Genomic DNA, 15,323 nt, shown 5'->3' on the forward strand with positions numbered 1-15,323 from the left:
GCCAGGGAAACTGAGGCCCAGAGTGGGGAGGTGACTTGCCCATATGGAATGGCCGGGACTAGAATCCAAGCTCATCGGGCAGTACTGCACTCCTGGACAGCCCGGAGCCTGCAGCTTGTAAAAAGGTCTTGGTGGTGGCAGGTGGGCCCAGGCCATGGGAGATGCCCGCTCTCAAAAGTGTCTTCTTTCCAGCTTAGGTCCCAAGGAGCAGGGCCAAGGGTGGGAGTGGGGGAGGGGCGGGAGGGGCCCCTCTTTGCCCACCCCCCCCAGGGTGGGAGCAGGCCCAGCTTGCAGATGCCTGGCGTGGCATCTGCCTGAGTCACATCCCGGAGGCAAGGATGGGCAGGGACTGTTGGCTGCCCCCCCACCTCTCCTTACACATGCGCAGCCGCCAGGTGGTTCTATTTAGAGTCACGAAGGGCCTGAAATCACTGCTGCACCCCCTCCCACAGTTCTCATTTGCCTTCCCTGCCTGGGGAGCCTACGCTGGGGGCTGCCCCCTCAGGTGCCCTGGAAGCCAGGCCGGCCTCCTGCTGGTCTTCAGCCCTGGCCCAGCCTACTCTATTTGACAGGGCCTGCTGGGGGCCATACCAGAGCTGGGAGGATCCTTAGCTGGGGGCCCTGGCATGGGCTGCCACTGCGGGGCAGGGAAGCCAGGTTGGCAAAGACGCCCCAGCGGCTGACTCAGGCCCTGCTCTGGCCCCGCCCCGCTCAGTGTCCACAGCTGCTCCTCTGGGGCCCAGGCTGGCGCACTCAGTCTCCCACCCCAAACACACACCTACCGTGCACTCATTTTGCTTTGCTTTTTTCTTTTCTTCTTCTTCTCCTTTTTTTTTTTTTTTTTTTTTTTGGCCGCACCCATGGCATGTGGAAGTTCCTGAGCCAGGGATCGAACGTGTACCACAGCAGCAGCCCAAGCCACGGCACAGATCCCTACCCTGCTGCCCTACAAGAAACTCCAACACTCATTTTTCTTTACTCCCAACTGGGTTCCTGCTGCATCCATTATGAGGCAGCGGGACGTACTGATGGAGAGACAGCTCAGACAGTCACTTAACCCCCCAAAGTCACCCTGTCCTAATCTGGAAACGAGCTTCATCGCGGCCCGCACCTCAGAGGCCGCGGGACGGATTCGGTAAAATGAATGCCAGCACCAGGAAGCGCTCGTTAACGCCGTGGCTGTGTCTTTATTACCGTTGGTGTGGCCCTACACATGGCCCTTCCTGTTTGTCCCAAGTCACGCGGTCCCACCTGCTCTCACCACCCACACTGGCGTCCACTCGCACACCCGGGCTCACACAGGGGCGCACTTGCATGTGTCCCTTACACTTGCGTTCCACACGTTCCTACAGTTCCGCCCCCACACCCCCTCTCAAGCCCCCCCGTGACCCTCCCTCCCTGCCGCTCCCACATCCATCCCTGCTCACGGGCAAAGCCCCGCTTGCTCACTGGCGCTTTCCTCCCCCTTCCACGCACAGGCACTTTCGCTTCTGCTCACACCTTCCCTCGTCCTGAAACTCACTTGCATTCCAACACACACACATGTGAACGCGCACGCACACATGCACACACGCACACACACGCGCGCTCAGGCGCACACACTCACATCACGTGCTTTACCCTGTCGACCTGCACTTGAATCACAAAACTGGTGCGCAGATACCCAAAGAATCCCAGGGCCCGCCTCGATACCTCAACAGTCCGTCCCGCCCAGTGGCGGAGGAGCACGCGCTACCCCGCTCTCCCTGGGCACGCTGCCCTGGCAGGCACCCCTTCCCAGGCCACACAGTGACGCTCCGTCACCCTCGCAGGCCTGTTTCCTTCCAGCCGCTTCCCCTCCTCCAGCCTCAGCTCCCCAGCCCCTCCCAGCTCTCAGAATAACCCCTGCCGCTGGGGCCACCGACACCTCCACTCGGCTGCCACTGCTGAGCTGTCAGGGCCGCCAGAGCCCGCTTCCCCAGTGCCGTGCCAGCCGGCCCGGCTGGCTCGGGGCAAGTGAGGACAGAAGGACGGGCTTCTCTGAGGTCTGATGGGCGTAGCTGCTCCGCACCCCCGAGGATGCCCTTCTGGAGCCCACCTGGAACACAGTCAGCTCTCAGGCACAGCCCACTGCCGCTGGCCCAGCATCTTCCCCGTCCCCAGAGGACCTGGCCTGTGTCCTTTTGATCCGCAAAAGCCCAGAGGGCTGCCTCCTCTTCTGGCTCAGAGAAGCTGAGGTCTGGGGAGGAAGGGGTTTGGTGAAGGCGGCGCCATGAGTTGGGAGCAGAGTCAGACCAGGCAGGGCTGGCCACTCCTAGCCCCTCGTGGGGGACTCCGGGGCACCCTCCCCCAAACTGCACAGCTCTCGAGAACCTCCCCCCTGCCCCCACCTGCCAGTGCTGAGCAGAGTCTGGTTGACATCTGATGCCACAGTCGTCAGGAAAAAAGAATAGCACGGGTGGAGGGGGGGGGGGCGTCTGGGGCCGCCTCTGTGGGGGAGGGGCAGTGCCCAGCCCAGGCCTCCAGGGGTGGAAGCGGGAGTGTCCGCAGTAGCCAGAGGGGACCTCAGGACAGCTGGGAGAGCCTCCAGAGCAGGCTCAGGCCTGGCCCAGGGACAGTGTCAGGGAGTGGGTGGAGCTGAGCGGAGGCTGTGTGGCTGAGGGGGACACTGCAGCAGGGCAGGGCCCCATGACAAGACCCAAGGCCCCTTCAGCTGCCTCCATAGTCCAGGCCTGGGGCAGAGAGTCCTTCTGGCTCTAGGACAGCAGCTCAGACCAGCGGCTGCTTGGTGCTCAAAAACATAAGGCCGGGGCCAAAAGGACCTTGTGTCCTCCTGGGCCAGGGGGCCGTCCCATCACCAGCAGTGGTAAAGAGTAGAGCTGCCGAGAGCTACTGTTACAGGCCAAGCCCTCCCTCCCGCCATCCTGTTCAGTCCTGTATTCTTATCCCCAGACGTTTTATCGAGCACTTGCTAGGAGTCAGCCATGCATTACCCAGATGAATCTGGCCCTTGGGAGCAAGGACTCTGCCCATCTCCTCCGCTGCTGTGTCCCCAGGGTCCAGAACAGGGGCTGGCACAAAGACTCTCAATAAACATTTGTTGGATGACAGTTTATTCTCACAACCACCTGAGAGGCAGCTATTATCATGCCCATTTTCAAGATGAAGAAAATGAGGCTCAGAGAAGGGAAGTGAGCAGCCTGCTTCCCTGGCACTCAGAGCGGAGTCTGGGTTTGCTCCTTGTGCAGCACTAGAGGTGGGGGGAAGTGAGCTTAGGGGGCCTGTCCCTTCCCTTCTCTGAGCCTCACTTTCCTAGTCTGTGAAAGGGGCACATGCTGTATTTCCCCGCAAGGGACGATGAGACCACCCATGAAAGCTGCACAGCCCAGAGCAAGGGTCAGACAGACTGATGCTCCCTTCCTCCTTGGGTTTGCCCCAATATTCTAAATTTCAACATGACCACACCCGGGGTCCATGATGCCTGTAAGTCACCCCTCCTTCTGTACAACAGGAAGGAGCTGTACTTGATCGCTGAGTTGCTATAATAAAGTACCAAAGTGGCTTAAAACAACAGGAGTGTATTGTCTCACAGTTCTGGAGACGAGCAGCCAGAAATCAAGATGCTGGCAGGGCCTGGCTCTCTCGGACAGCCCTAGGGGAGACTCCTTCCTCGCCCCTTCTAGCTCCTGGAGGTTGCTGGCAATCCTGGCGCCCTCGGCATCTGGCCGCGTCTGTCACTGTCTCCGCCTCCATCTTCACGTGGCCTCCTCCCTCCGCTCTCGTCCGTGTCTGCACTTGGCGGCATCCTCTCTGGGTCTGTCTTCCGATGACGACACCAGCCACACTGGATGTAGGGCCCACCCTGGTCCACTATGACCTCATCCTAACTAAGTGCATCTGTTCCAAACAAGCGCCAACGCTGGGGCTCCAGGAAGGGCGTGGATTTGCGGGGGGCGGGGGGACACTCTTCAACCCGGTATACGAGTTGTAGTGGAGAAGGGGTCGGACTCGGAGACTGGCAGGGCCAGGACTGGGTTCGCCTTCCTTCACCTGTTTGCCTTTGGACGTCCCTGAGTCCAGACCGTAGATTCTCCGAGTCTTGTTTCTTTCTTACCCTGCAGAGTGAAGACAGCAACCCGACCTCCCAGGGGCGTTGAGAGGAAAAGACCAAGCAAGGACCTGACAGCAGAGCCTGGCACAAGGAGACCCAGCCTCTCGCCGTGGCCCTTCCTGGGCCAGCCCCGTCCTGCCCAGGTGGTTGTCCTCACGCTGGCCTGTCATCTCCTGATCCAGTGACCCTGTCAGAGCGCTGGCGGCTCTGTTCTCAGAGCCTGTCTTCTGATCAGACAGGGGAGCCTTGGGCAAATGGTCTCGAAGCTTCCCTCTGAGCTCTGGGGCCTCCTTACACAAGCCCGAAGGAGACTGGGGTTCTCAAGAGCCATGACTGGTCGGAGGGGCGTCCTAGGGAAGGGACTGAGGTTTCTAGGAGAAAGCTGCCTCTTCCATCTGCCCCCTGTCACCAGGTCCCCCGGCCCCCCAGGCCTGGGAGGCAGCCGACTTCCCCAAACCAGCGAGCCTCTGCCGGTGAGGAGCTCCCCCAGATGCGCGCCCCCAGTCCCCTGGACTTGCTGCTCTTCTGCTCGGCAGCCCCAGCCCCAGCCCCAGCGGCTGCCCCATCAAGGATGCCCTGTGTGAACCCGAACTGGAAGGCACTCACCTCAGTTTACCCATCTGCAAAATGAGACCATCACAGCCACCCCCGGCGCGGGCCCGAGAAGGAAGGGCGATAGCGCGGAGAGGGACATCGCAGGGACTTCTCTCTCGGGCCGTCAGCGGGGCCTTGTCCTCTGCCTCTGGGCTCACGCACACATCACCCCCTCCCGGCCTGACTGTCGGTCTGAGGACCCTACAGCATAAGGAGTGTGGTGCGAGGGGCCGGGGCCTCCCAGCGGGTTAGGAAAGCGAGCACGACCCGCCCACTGATGGGAGGAGGGAGGAGGCTAGTGGGGACAGAAGGGCCCCCGCGTGCCCGACGCCGGGTTGTGTGTGCCGGCTCGTTTCATCCTGACAGCTGCGCTCTGGAGCCACTGGCAAGATGCCCGTTTTGCAGAGGAGGAAACTGAGGTCGTCTGAGGAACCGAGGCAGCGGCTGCCAGGGGGCCTCGCAGGGGGTTGTGAGACGCCGACGCTCAGCATCAAGCCTTTATTTACTCGACTTACCTGTTTGGCCAGGGCAGCCTCCAGGCTAAGCCAGCCACGGCTGTTCCTTGGTCCTAATGAGCCCCAAGAAGCTGCTCTTATTTTAGAGGGGGTAGCAGGGGCTCAGAGAAGTAAGATAACTTCCCCCAGGCCACAGAGCCAAGAGCTGGGCCGGAGTTTCCCAGTCCCAAAGCGGGACCGCTTTCTCGCACGTGTGTGCTACCTGCACAGGTGAATGATGCCATGTAGGGCGGTCCAGACGGCCCGGGTCAAGGGTGGCAACGCGGGCAGCAGGGATGCGATGTGTCATCGTTTCCACCCGTGTTTTGTGAAACACGTTCAGCCCAAACCTGGAAGGCCTACTTTTTAATTTCTACCTATGCAATTTGATACGTAGATTAGTCTAAGTGAAGACAAGCCAAAAAATGTGGTGCGTGCGAATGACAGCACATTTCTAAGCTCTCGTCACCCAGGTGCCAAGGGATGGCTCCCTCAGGTGGCCCGGCTGTGCCCTGCCCAGCACCCTGGGACCTGGGTCCCTCCCCAGCCTCCCTTGCGGCTGCTGCTCTACTGTTCCTTTGGGTGCCCCGCATGGCTCCAGCCCGGTGACTGCAACTCTAGCTGCAGGCCCTGGACAGCTGGATGGAGCCACGTCCTCTCTGCAGCTGGCTTTCGGAGTCCTCCTCCCCCAGCAGAGGGACCCAGCGCCACACACTGGCCCCAGGCCTGGCTGCCTTCTGCTTACTTATCCTGGGCCTACGTTTGAGCGCCTGGGCTCCCCTCTGCGGCGCAACAGGAAGAGGGCATAGGAATTGAACCCAACAGGCCCAGGTTAGCGTGCTGGCTCTGTCGCCGTGACCGTGGCCACGTCTCCTCGCTGAGCCTCCGTCCCTTGGCCATCAGGCAGCTTCGGCAGTACCTACTTCACAGGGCGATTGTGGGGCTGATGATGACAATGACAGAGATAATAGCGATAATTATGACGGGCGAGCTCCATGCCAAGTGATTCCACGGCTCTCACTGATCCTGCATCAGCTGGAGAGGTGGCTGTTATTTTATTGTCATCCCCACTTCACAGGTGAACCTGTGGCAACAAAAGTTCCTGGCACACACGAGGCACTTGACAAGGGCTAGTTCTGTCTTATGATGTGTGTTTTTTCAGCAGTCTAAACTCATAAACGAAAACCGCCATGCTCAAGCCAGGTGGGGGTACTCAGCCATGGTCCCCGCCTGGGACGTTTGCAGGGGTCCCGCTTGCTCTGTGACTCAGCTGGGGAACCTGAAGGCCCAGGCTGCTTCCTTGTTCGGAGAGAGCTTAGCCTCAGACCCTCCCGGCCGATCTGGTGAAGAGGGTGCTGGGGTCCGGAGACGTGGCCAGCCCCGCTGATATTTCTCTGAACTCCTCTGAGCCTGCGTGTCCTTGCTTGTGTCTCAGTGGAAGGTGGCTGGGAAGGAGTGGTACATCGTGGATGCTCTGAGGCTGCTGGTCTGTAGCCTCTCCATCCAATGTAGTCATGTGAATGTGTCTGGGTCAAAGATCAATCCAGGAGTTCCTGCCGTGGCACAGCGGGCTACGGATCCCGTGCAGTCTCTGCAGCAGCTCAGATCGCTGCTGAGGTGTGGTTTCAAGCCCCAGCCCGGCGCAGTGGGTTAAGGATCTGGCATTGCCACAGCTGTGGTGTAGGTCGCAGCTGCAGCTTGGATTCAGTCCCTGGCCAGGAACTTGCATATGCCACAGGTGCAGCCCAAAAAAGAAAGATACTGTCCAGTCCAGTCCACAAAGGGGCCATAAAGCAAGGGTCACGTGTGGTGAGGAGGGGGCATGCGCTCTCCTTGTGGGGCTGGATGGGCCCTGTGTCCCCACAGCACAGCAGGTGCGGCTTTTTCTGCCTGCTGGGAAGCATAGTTACTGCTTGTACTTTGTTGTGGTGACTCTCCTTAGTGCAGGTTTACGGTCCCTTCTCTTCTCCCATTTTATAACAAAACTCTTATTTCTTTTCCTTACTTCATGGCGCTATTGTTATCCCATGTGTTCACCTAATAAAAGTTGGAATCTACCCCCAGTCCCTTCTTTGGAAGTAGACATGGCACGAATGGTGGAGAGGGCGAGAAGCACGGATGCAAGAAGCATGTCACATGTCGGGTAAAGACGGACCCAGGCTTCACCCTCACCCACCGCAGAAACTCCCAGCACCCTCCCAAACTCCCAGCACCCTTCCAAACTCTCAGCATCCTTCCCCTGAGAAGCTCCCAGACCCCACCAGTCCTGCCTCCTCTGTTCCTGTGCCTGTTTCTTATCCTCCTCACCCTGGGCTGGAATCATCTGACTTCCCATCTGTCTAGCAGTGAGGTCCTCCGGCGCCGGGTCTTTATCCTATTCCCGCCTCAGGCCCAGCAGAGGACCTGAATGGGGGTGGGGGTGGGAGGGAAGGGGGAAGGAAGGAGGAGAGGCCTCACGAGGTGCAGCATTGGAGCTGGGTCTTCAGATAATTTCCTGAGCACTTGGTAGATGGCAAGGGCGCTTCCAAGAACCAGAGTGACAAGTGCAGAAAAGTCTGTCTTACAGAGACAGGCCCAGGACAGGCCCTCAAGAAGCGACAGCCAGAGCTACAATAGGGAAACACTGGAGGCCACCTGGAGGAGGCTGCGTTATGCCACAAACACACAGAGGAAAACTATGCAGCTCTTAAAAAGATTAAATCAACCTCAATGAGCTCACACAGAAAGACGGCCATAACATCACCTTAAGGGAAAAAAGAAGTGACAGGAAAGTCGTCGTGTTATTCCAGGCCCCGTGTGTGGTGGGATTCTGTTTGTCGGCACTGCACGTGTGCATGACATTTGCACGTATGTATGCACGTGTGCAATTATACATATGTGTGTGTGTGTGTGAAGGATTCCTCCGAGGTGTTAAGATTAGTTAGTTCCAATCAAGAGCCAGTACTGGGGGTTGGGAGAGCCCCCCTTTCTCTCTAGTTGCGCATCGTTGGATGGTTTTACAACAAATTGAGCACAACGAAGGCAAGAGGAAGGAAATGCTGTAATGAGGCATGAGTGCCCAGGAGGAGGGAGCCCACCACCAGCCCAGCGACTCGTAAGGGGTCCGGCAGCCTTACCTCTTTCTCTCTGTCGTCTCAGGTCAGGCCTGCTGAGTGCGGAGGTGCGGAGACGCTGTAGACGCCGAGTCTGATAGGGAGGCCTTGGGAATGTTTCCAGAAAACCAGGGAGATCAGAATTAGGTGAACTGGGCTCCACGGAGAAGGGCTGTGATGCCGAGGTGTCTGGAGATGCCGAGGTGTCTCAGATCCTGAGTGTCAGCCCCAAGCTCGGGAGGCCACACCCCTTGCTGGAGCCAAGCTCTCTTCTCGCCGTGGCCTTGGGATGGAGCGGTGAGGACAGGACCCCACACTCCTGAATCAGGAGAGAGCCTTAGAGGTCAGCAAGCCCTCTGTCCGCTCATCGCGTTATCTGAACGGGAACAGAGCCCCTGAGACGGTTCAGGCCAGAATTCAGGCACTGCGACTGTCAAGTGGGAGCTCGTCCAGGCGGGAGGGAGGTGGCGAAGAGAAAGAGCCAGGATTCTAGAGACGGACCTGGTTCTTGGCCTGGATGCCCGCCCTTGAAACCCTGCAGCCTCAACCACCTCCTCAGGAAAGTGGAGACAACGCTGCCTACCCTGAGGGTACGTGTGCGAACTGAGGATGGGGCAGGAGGAGGTCCCCAGGTTTCGTGGGCCTTGATCCGTGGTGTCAGGGCTGAGTGGTACCTTTAGGGAGACCTGGGAATTTATGGATCAGGTCAAGGGGAGCTGGCGATTTTGACTCTGGTATTTAAGGTTCTTGGCCTGGCACACCTCAGAGAGTGAAATCTGCACCCAGCCCAGGCGAGAAAAAGTGGAAGAGAGTAGCAGTTAAGAATTCAGGTCGGGGAGTTCCCGTCATGGCTCAGTGGAAATGAATCTGACTAGGATCTATGAGGATGCAGGTTCAACCCCTGGCCTCACTCCATGGGTTAAGGATCCAGCGTTGCCATGAGCTGTGGTGTGGGTGGCAGACATGGCTCAGTTCTGGCGGTGTGGTGGCTGTGGGGCAGGCCGGCATCCACAGCTCTGATTCGACCCCCAGCCTGGGAACCTTCTTATGCTGCAGGTGCGGCCCTCAAGAGACCAAAAATAAATAAATAAATAAATAAAAGAACTCAGGTCTGGTGTAAGTCCTTGAGGCAAATTCTGGTTTCCGCATTCTAATCGTCGTGCCCTCTTGAGGCTTCACGTTCTGCATCATAAAAATGGGGGTAATGTTAGTAACACATGTAAATTACCTAGAGCCGCGCCTGCCGCTCTTCGGGGTTGTAAAAGGCAGAGGAACGCAAGGCCTTTCCACCTGAGAGAAAAGGATCCGGAGTTCCTGGTGGGCCTCAGGGGATGGCTGGGAACAGAGACCCCGGAAAGAAGAGGTCCGTGGCTTGGACCACCAGCCAAGCTGTGGTGCAGAGGCGAAGGCTTAAGCGTCGGACTGAAGCTGAAGGCCAGCATTACTACCGCCGTAGCTGCTTCGTCACTGCACTTCTCGGAGCCTCAGTTTCCCCACCTCCCAACGTGGACTGTCATGCCTGCTCCTGCTGGGCCAGAACACGTTAGAGTGAAACCCTAGACACTCCTTTGCCCGAGGGCCCTCCCTTCATCTGCTTCTTTCCCAGCTCCGCCCTCCTGGCCACATCTCACGGTCCCAGAAGAAGAGAGCACGGAGCTTGGAGTCTCAGAGACTTGCGTTCCCGACTCAGAGCATCACCTGTCAGCTGCGGGTCTTTGAGCAAATCACTGCGCTTGAAAGAATCTCAGCTTCCATGTCTGGGTGGGGGCGTTCCTTCCGTTTCACAAGGTCGCTGGGAGCAACAATGGAGAGAATGTGTGTGGACGTGCCTCACGCAGTACTCTGAGCAAATGCTCATTGGGCTTGAATCTTTACAGTCATTCTGCGGGGGCGGCACGGGGGGGGGACCTGCATTCCATGAGTCACTTTGAGGACAACTTCATCTTAGTCTCCTTAACCGAATGATCACCTTGAAACTGAACAAGGAAAGAACACATACGTTGAATTCGGGGCCTTGTTGAGATAGTAGCTCTAACCCTGTCGCCTTGGCCAAGTCACTTTATCTGCCAGAGTCCCAGTTCTCTGAGCGATAAAGAGGCAGTGAACTCATCAGAAGGAAACAAAATCAGTATTGTGAAAAGCTATCTGCACTTCCACGTTCCATGCAACATTATTTACCACAGTCAAGACCTGGAGGCCATCGCGGTGTCCGCAGATTGATGACTGAATAAAGAAAATGTAAGATACACACACAGACACAGACACACACACACAGGTATGTTATTCGGCCATAAGAAGGAAATTGCTATTGTGACAACATGAATGGACTTTGGGGGCATTATGCAAAGTGAAATAAGTCAGACAGAGAAAGGCAGTTAGAGTGTATGATCCCACTTATATATGGAATCTACAAAACCTAACTCATAGATGCAGAGAACAGACTGGTGGTTGCCAGAGATGCGAAGTTGGGGGGGGGATGCATAAAGGTGGTCAAAAGGTAGATTTTCAGTCTGAAGTCCTCTGACGCTGTCGATGGAAATGTAAACAGGGCGGCCCGCTGCAGAAACCAGTGCGGGAATTCCCTGCGGCGCAGCGGAAAGGAATCCAACTAGTATCCATGAGGATGTGGGTTCAACCCCTGGCCTCACTCAGTGGGTTGGGGATCTGGCGTTGCTGTGGCTGTGGTGTAGGCTGGCAGCTGTAGCTCCTACACAACCCCTAGCCTGAGAACTTCCATATGCCCTAAAAAGCCAAAAAACAAACACAAACAAAAAAAAACCATGGAGATTCCTCAAAAAACTGAGAATAGTGTTGCCCCATGATCCAGCAATGCCATTCCTGGGCGTATACCCAGATAAAACTGTAATTTGAAAAGACACATGCACCCCTATGTTCAAAGCAGAATTATGTACAATAGCCAAGGCATAGAAACAATCGAAATGTCCATGGACAGATGAATGGACAAATAAGATATGGCATATACATAAAATGGAATATTACTTAGCCACGAAAAGGCTGAAATATGGGAGTTCCCATCATGGCACAGCGGAAATGAATCCAACTAGGAACCGTGTGGTTGCAGCCTGGCCTCGATCCGTGGGCTAAGGATCTCGCGTTGCCATGAACTGTGGTGTAGGTTGCAGACGTGGCTCGGGTCCTTCGTTGCTGTGGCTCTGGTGTATGCCAGCAGCTATAGCTCTGATTAAACCCCTAGCCTGGGAACCTCCATATGCTGTGGGTGTGGTCCTGAAAAACAAAATAAACAAAAAAAGGACTGAAATATGAAATAATGCCATTTGCAGCAACATGGATGGACCTAGAGATATCAGACTAAGTGAAGTCAGAAAGGGAAAGACAAATATATGAAATCATATAGCCGGAATCTAAACTACGACACAAATGAAGATACCTATGAAACAGAAACAGACGCATAGACACAAAGAACAAACTTGTGGCTGTCAAGGGGAGCAGGGTGAGGGAGGGGAGGATTGGGAGTTTGGGATTAACAGATGCAAACTAGAATGTACAGGATGGAAAATCAGCAAAAAAAGGTCCTTCTGCAGAGCATGGAGGGCTATGTTCAATATCCTGTGACAGGCATTTACGGAAAAGAACATACAGATACACACACACACACACACACACACACACACGTGTGTGTATATGCATAACTGAGCTACTTAGCTGCACGACAGAAACTACCACTACATTGTAAACCAACTTTACTTTTATAATTTTTTTAAAAAATACAAATAACTCCAAAGCATGGAATCTACAACACGGTGACTATAGTTAATAACACTGTTGTGTATTTGAACGTGGCTAAGAGAGGAGATCTTGAAAGTTCTCATCACAAGCGAAAAGCTTTATAACTAGTGTGGTGTGGGTGATAACTAACCTTACTGCAGTAAAATCATTTTGCAGTGTATGCATACACATATCACATCATAGTGTGTGTAGCTAAAACTGATATGATATTATACGTCATTTATATACTATTTTTTAAAAGAGGCGTTAATAGCACCTACTTCACAGGGTTGTCGTGAGGAGAATGACAGTAAAAATAATAATAACGACGACGACGAAAACAGACATAAGGGAGGGGCCAGGACCTGGCTTCACCATCACCCACCTGGGCAGAGCAGCTCTGGAGGCAGACCAGACACCAGATACTCAGGCAAATGGAGGTGCTTCCGTCAAGCAGACCGTCACCCGCCAACACACCTAGACACACGGCCATCACCCGTCCTTAAGCTCTTACTCAGCGGGAGAGCAGCAGGCTTGGGAGTTGCATGCTGAACCTGGCTCCCTGCGCGACTCTCTGCACAGCCTCTTCGCACACAATGACTGCTTCCTAAAGCAAAGTCTGGACCTGGGGATCTGAGGATGAGCTAGCTCAGAACAAGGAAGCAGCCCGAGCATTCATTTTTGCCAAACTGAGTCACAGAGTAAGCCGGACACGTGCCAATGTCCCAGGTGGGAATAACGGCTGTGTACCCGGCTTGGCGTGAGCACGGCTGATTCTGTTTATGAATTTAGACGGCTGAGGAAACAAAAGCCAAAGGCAGAACCAGCATCTGTCAAGTGCCTTCCCTGTGCCAGAAACTTCTGTTACCGCGTCTTCACCTGTGAACTGGGGATGACAATAAAAATAGCAACCTCTGTGGGTTGACGAAGGATCAGTGTGAGCCATGGACGCACTTAGCCTGGACTCTGGACTCTCTCACCCCTTAAGTAGAAAGAAGCCTGTATTGTCATAAAGCACAGGGCAGCAGGGAGGGCGTCCCAAGAGGGGGTGGGACCGTCAGAGGAAGTGACGGATTTGGTTTGGGGGCGCTGAGTTGGACGTGTCTGTGGGACAGCCGGGGAAGCCATCTGTCTGGCAGGCATTGATGTAAAGTCCAAAGCTCTGGACAGAGGTGTGGAAAGAAGAGGTGTGGACCCAAGATGCGGACTTGGGAGTCCCTGACACAGAGATGGGGAAACCGGGGGAGGGGCTAGGACCCCAGGATGATGTGGCGCAGGATGTGAAAAGAGCAGAGAGCCAGAGGCTGAAGGACACCAGCAGGTTAGGGGGAGCAGAGCAAGGGCAGACTGCAAAGGATTCTGGGAATGAGCTGTCAGGGACCTAGAAACGGTGGACTCATGAAAGCCGAGAGAAGAGGGGGTTAGTCCATAGTGCGAGTGTTGCAGGCAGGTCAAGAAATCCAAGCTTAAAAGCATGCGTTGTATGTTTTCTCAGACGGGGGAGGCCAAAAAGTGAAGCAGCAGCTGCCCCCCGTATATACCGCCAGCCCCAGCGAGGGCGAGGCCAGCTTCTCAGGCTCACAGGAGAAGTCCCAGGCAGTCGGGGGCCTTGCAGAGGCGCCCAAAGGCCCTGGAGAGGCACCACGGAGGTGGGGAGGGGCCGGGTCCCTCTGCATGGGACCTCGCCAGGCAGCTCGGAGCCTCCGTTTCCTCCATCCAAACTTTATATTAGAGTGGTAAGGATTGGATGACATCATTTTATTTTTTTATTTCTTATTTTTTGCCTTTTTGTCTTTTTAGGGCCACACCCACGGCAGATGGAGGTTCCCAGGCTAGGGGTCAAGTCAGAGCTACAGCTGCCGGCCTGCACCACAGCCACAGCAGTGCAAGATGCAAGCCGAGTCTGCGCCCTACACCCCAGCTCAAGGCAACGCCGGATCCTCAACCCACGGAGCGAGGCCGGGGATCAAGCCCACAGCGTCGTGGTTCCTAGTTGGATTCGTTTCCGCTCAGGAACTCCCCGGATGACACCACGTTATGAGATATATCTAGGGCACCACGGGCACTCAACGGACGTTCATTCGCTCACTCTTCTTTTTTTTCTTTCTTCTTCTTCTCCTCCTTCTTCTTTTTCGCCGCTCCTGCTGCATGCACACGTTCTGGGGCCAGGGATGACACCCGCACCGTAGCAGTAACCGGAACCACAGCAGTGACAATGCCGGATCCTTGACCCACTACACCACAAGGGAGCTCCCCTCTCACTCTTCATTTTCATTTTAATTTTTTGCCAAGCACATCAAGTACCTGTGGAAAATAACACATTCCACAAATACTTTTTTATGTTTTTTGGTTTCGTTTTGTCTTTTTGCCATTTCTTGGGCCGCTCCCACCCCTACGCCACAGCCACAGCAACGCAGGATCCGAGCTGCATCTGCGACCTACACCACAGCTCAGGGCAACACCGGATCCTTAACCCACTGAGCAAGGCCAGGGATCGAACCCGAAACCTCATGGTTCCCAGTCGGATTCGCTAACCACTGAGCCACGACGGGAACTCCTCACTCTTTATTTTAATGTAAAAATATCTATCCCTAATGACGATCCCGAATCAAGAAAAAGTTAAATCCAGGCCGTGTATCCTCTTTGGGGGAACACAGGGAAGAATTCAGAAAAATTCACAGTCACACCTGGCTTACTTGTGAAGACAGTTGGTCTTGGTGATGGGGTACCCCGGGCATGACCGCCAAGCTCCCCTCCAGACCCAGCGTCCCGTGCTCTCCCCGGAGAAATGGTCACCTGCGGATTAGCTCTCCATTCGGGGTGGTGAGGGGCCTGCCCGGCCAGCCCAAAAGGCCCAAGCCTGGGGGAAAGGGAAGAAAGCCGTGCAGAGAGTAACAGAGGTGCTGGATGAGGTCCGGTCTAAGAAGGTAAGCCAGGTCATTGTAAAATGACTGTAGGAGTTCCCATTGCGACTCAGGGGTAATGAACCTGACTAGGAACCAAGAGGATGAGGGTTCCATTCCTGGCCTTGCTCAGTGGGTTAAGGATCTGGTGTTGCCATGAGCTGGGGCACAGGTCACAGAGGTGACTTGGCCTCGTGTTGCGGTGGCTGCGGTGGAGGCCGGCGGCTGCGGTTCCAACTCAACCCCGAGCCTGGGAACCTCCATGTGCCGAGGGTGCGGCCCTAAAAAGACAGAAAGAAAGAAACGCTGCAAAGAGTCAGGCACTGTTTACACTTACGCCAAGCACCGCGGGAGCTGCTTGGACGTGGTCTCAGTCCTTAACTCCCACCCACTCGTGAGGAGG

The 15,323-nt window shown here is 55.6% G+C and overlaps 1 long non-coding RNA gene across 5 annotated transcripts in view; it reads right to left on the minus strand.

Annotated features, from left to right (window-relative positions):
- Window positions 1-13,978: 13,978 nt before the first annotated feature.
- Window positions 13,979-15,323, minus strand: part of LOC125132374 (uncharacterized) — a 103,268-nt gene continuing 101,923 nt past the window's right edge. For 4 of the 5 annotated variants that reach the window (XR_007136229.1, XR_007136231.1, XR_007136230.1 and 1 more), the window contains 2 exons: window positions 14,705-14,877; window positions 13,979-14,321 (listed from right to left, as the gene is read on the minus strand). This is a non-coding gene — a long non-coding RNA (uncharacterized LOC125132374). The remainder of the gene's footprint in view (window positions 14,322-14,704; window positions 14,878-15,323) is intronic. The other variant, XR_007136232.1, reaches the window with a different exon arrangement.

Source organism: Phacochoerus africanus, chromosome 8, assembly GCF_016906955.1.
Source record: "Phacochoerus africanus isolate WHEZ1 chromosome 8, ROS_Pafr_v1, whole genome shotgun sequence".
Taxonomy (NCBI): domain Eukaryota; kingdom Metazoa; phylum Chordata; class Mammalia; order Artiodactyla; family Suidae; genus Phacochoerus; species Phacochoerus africanus.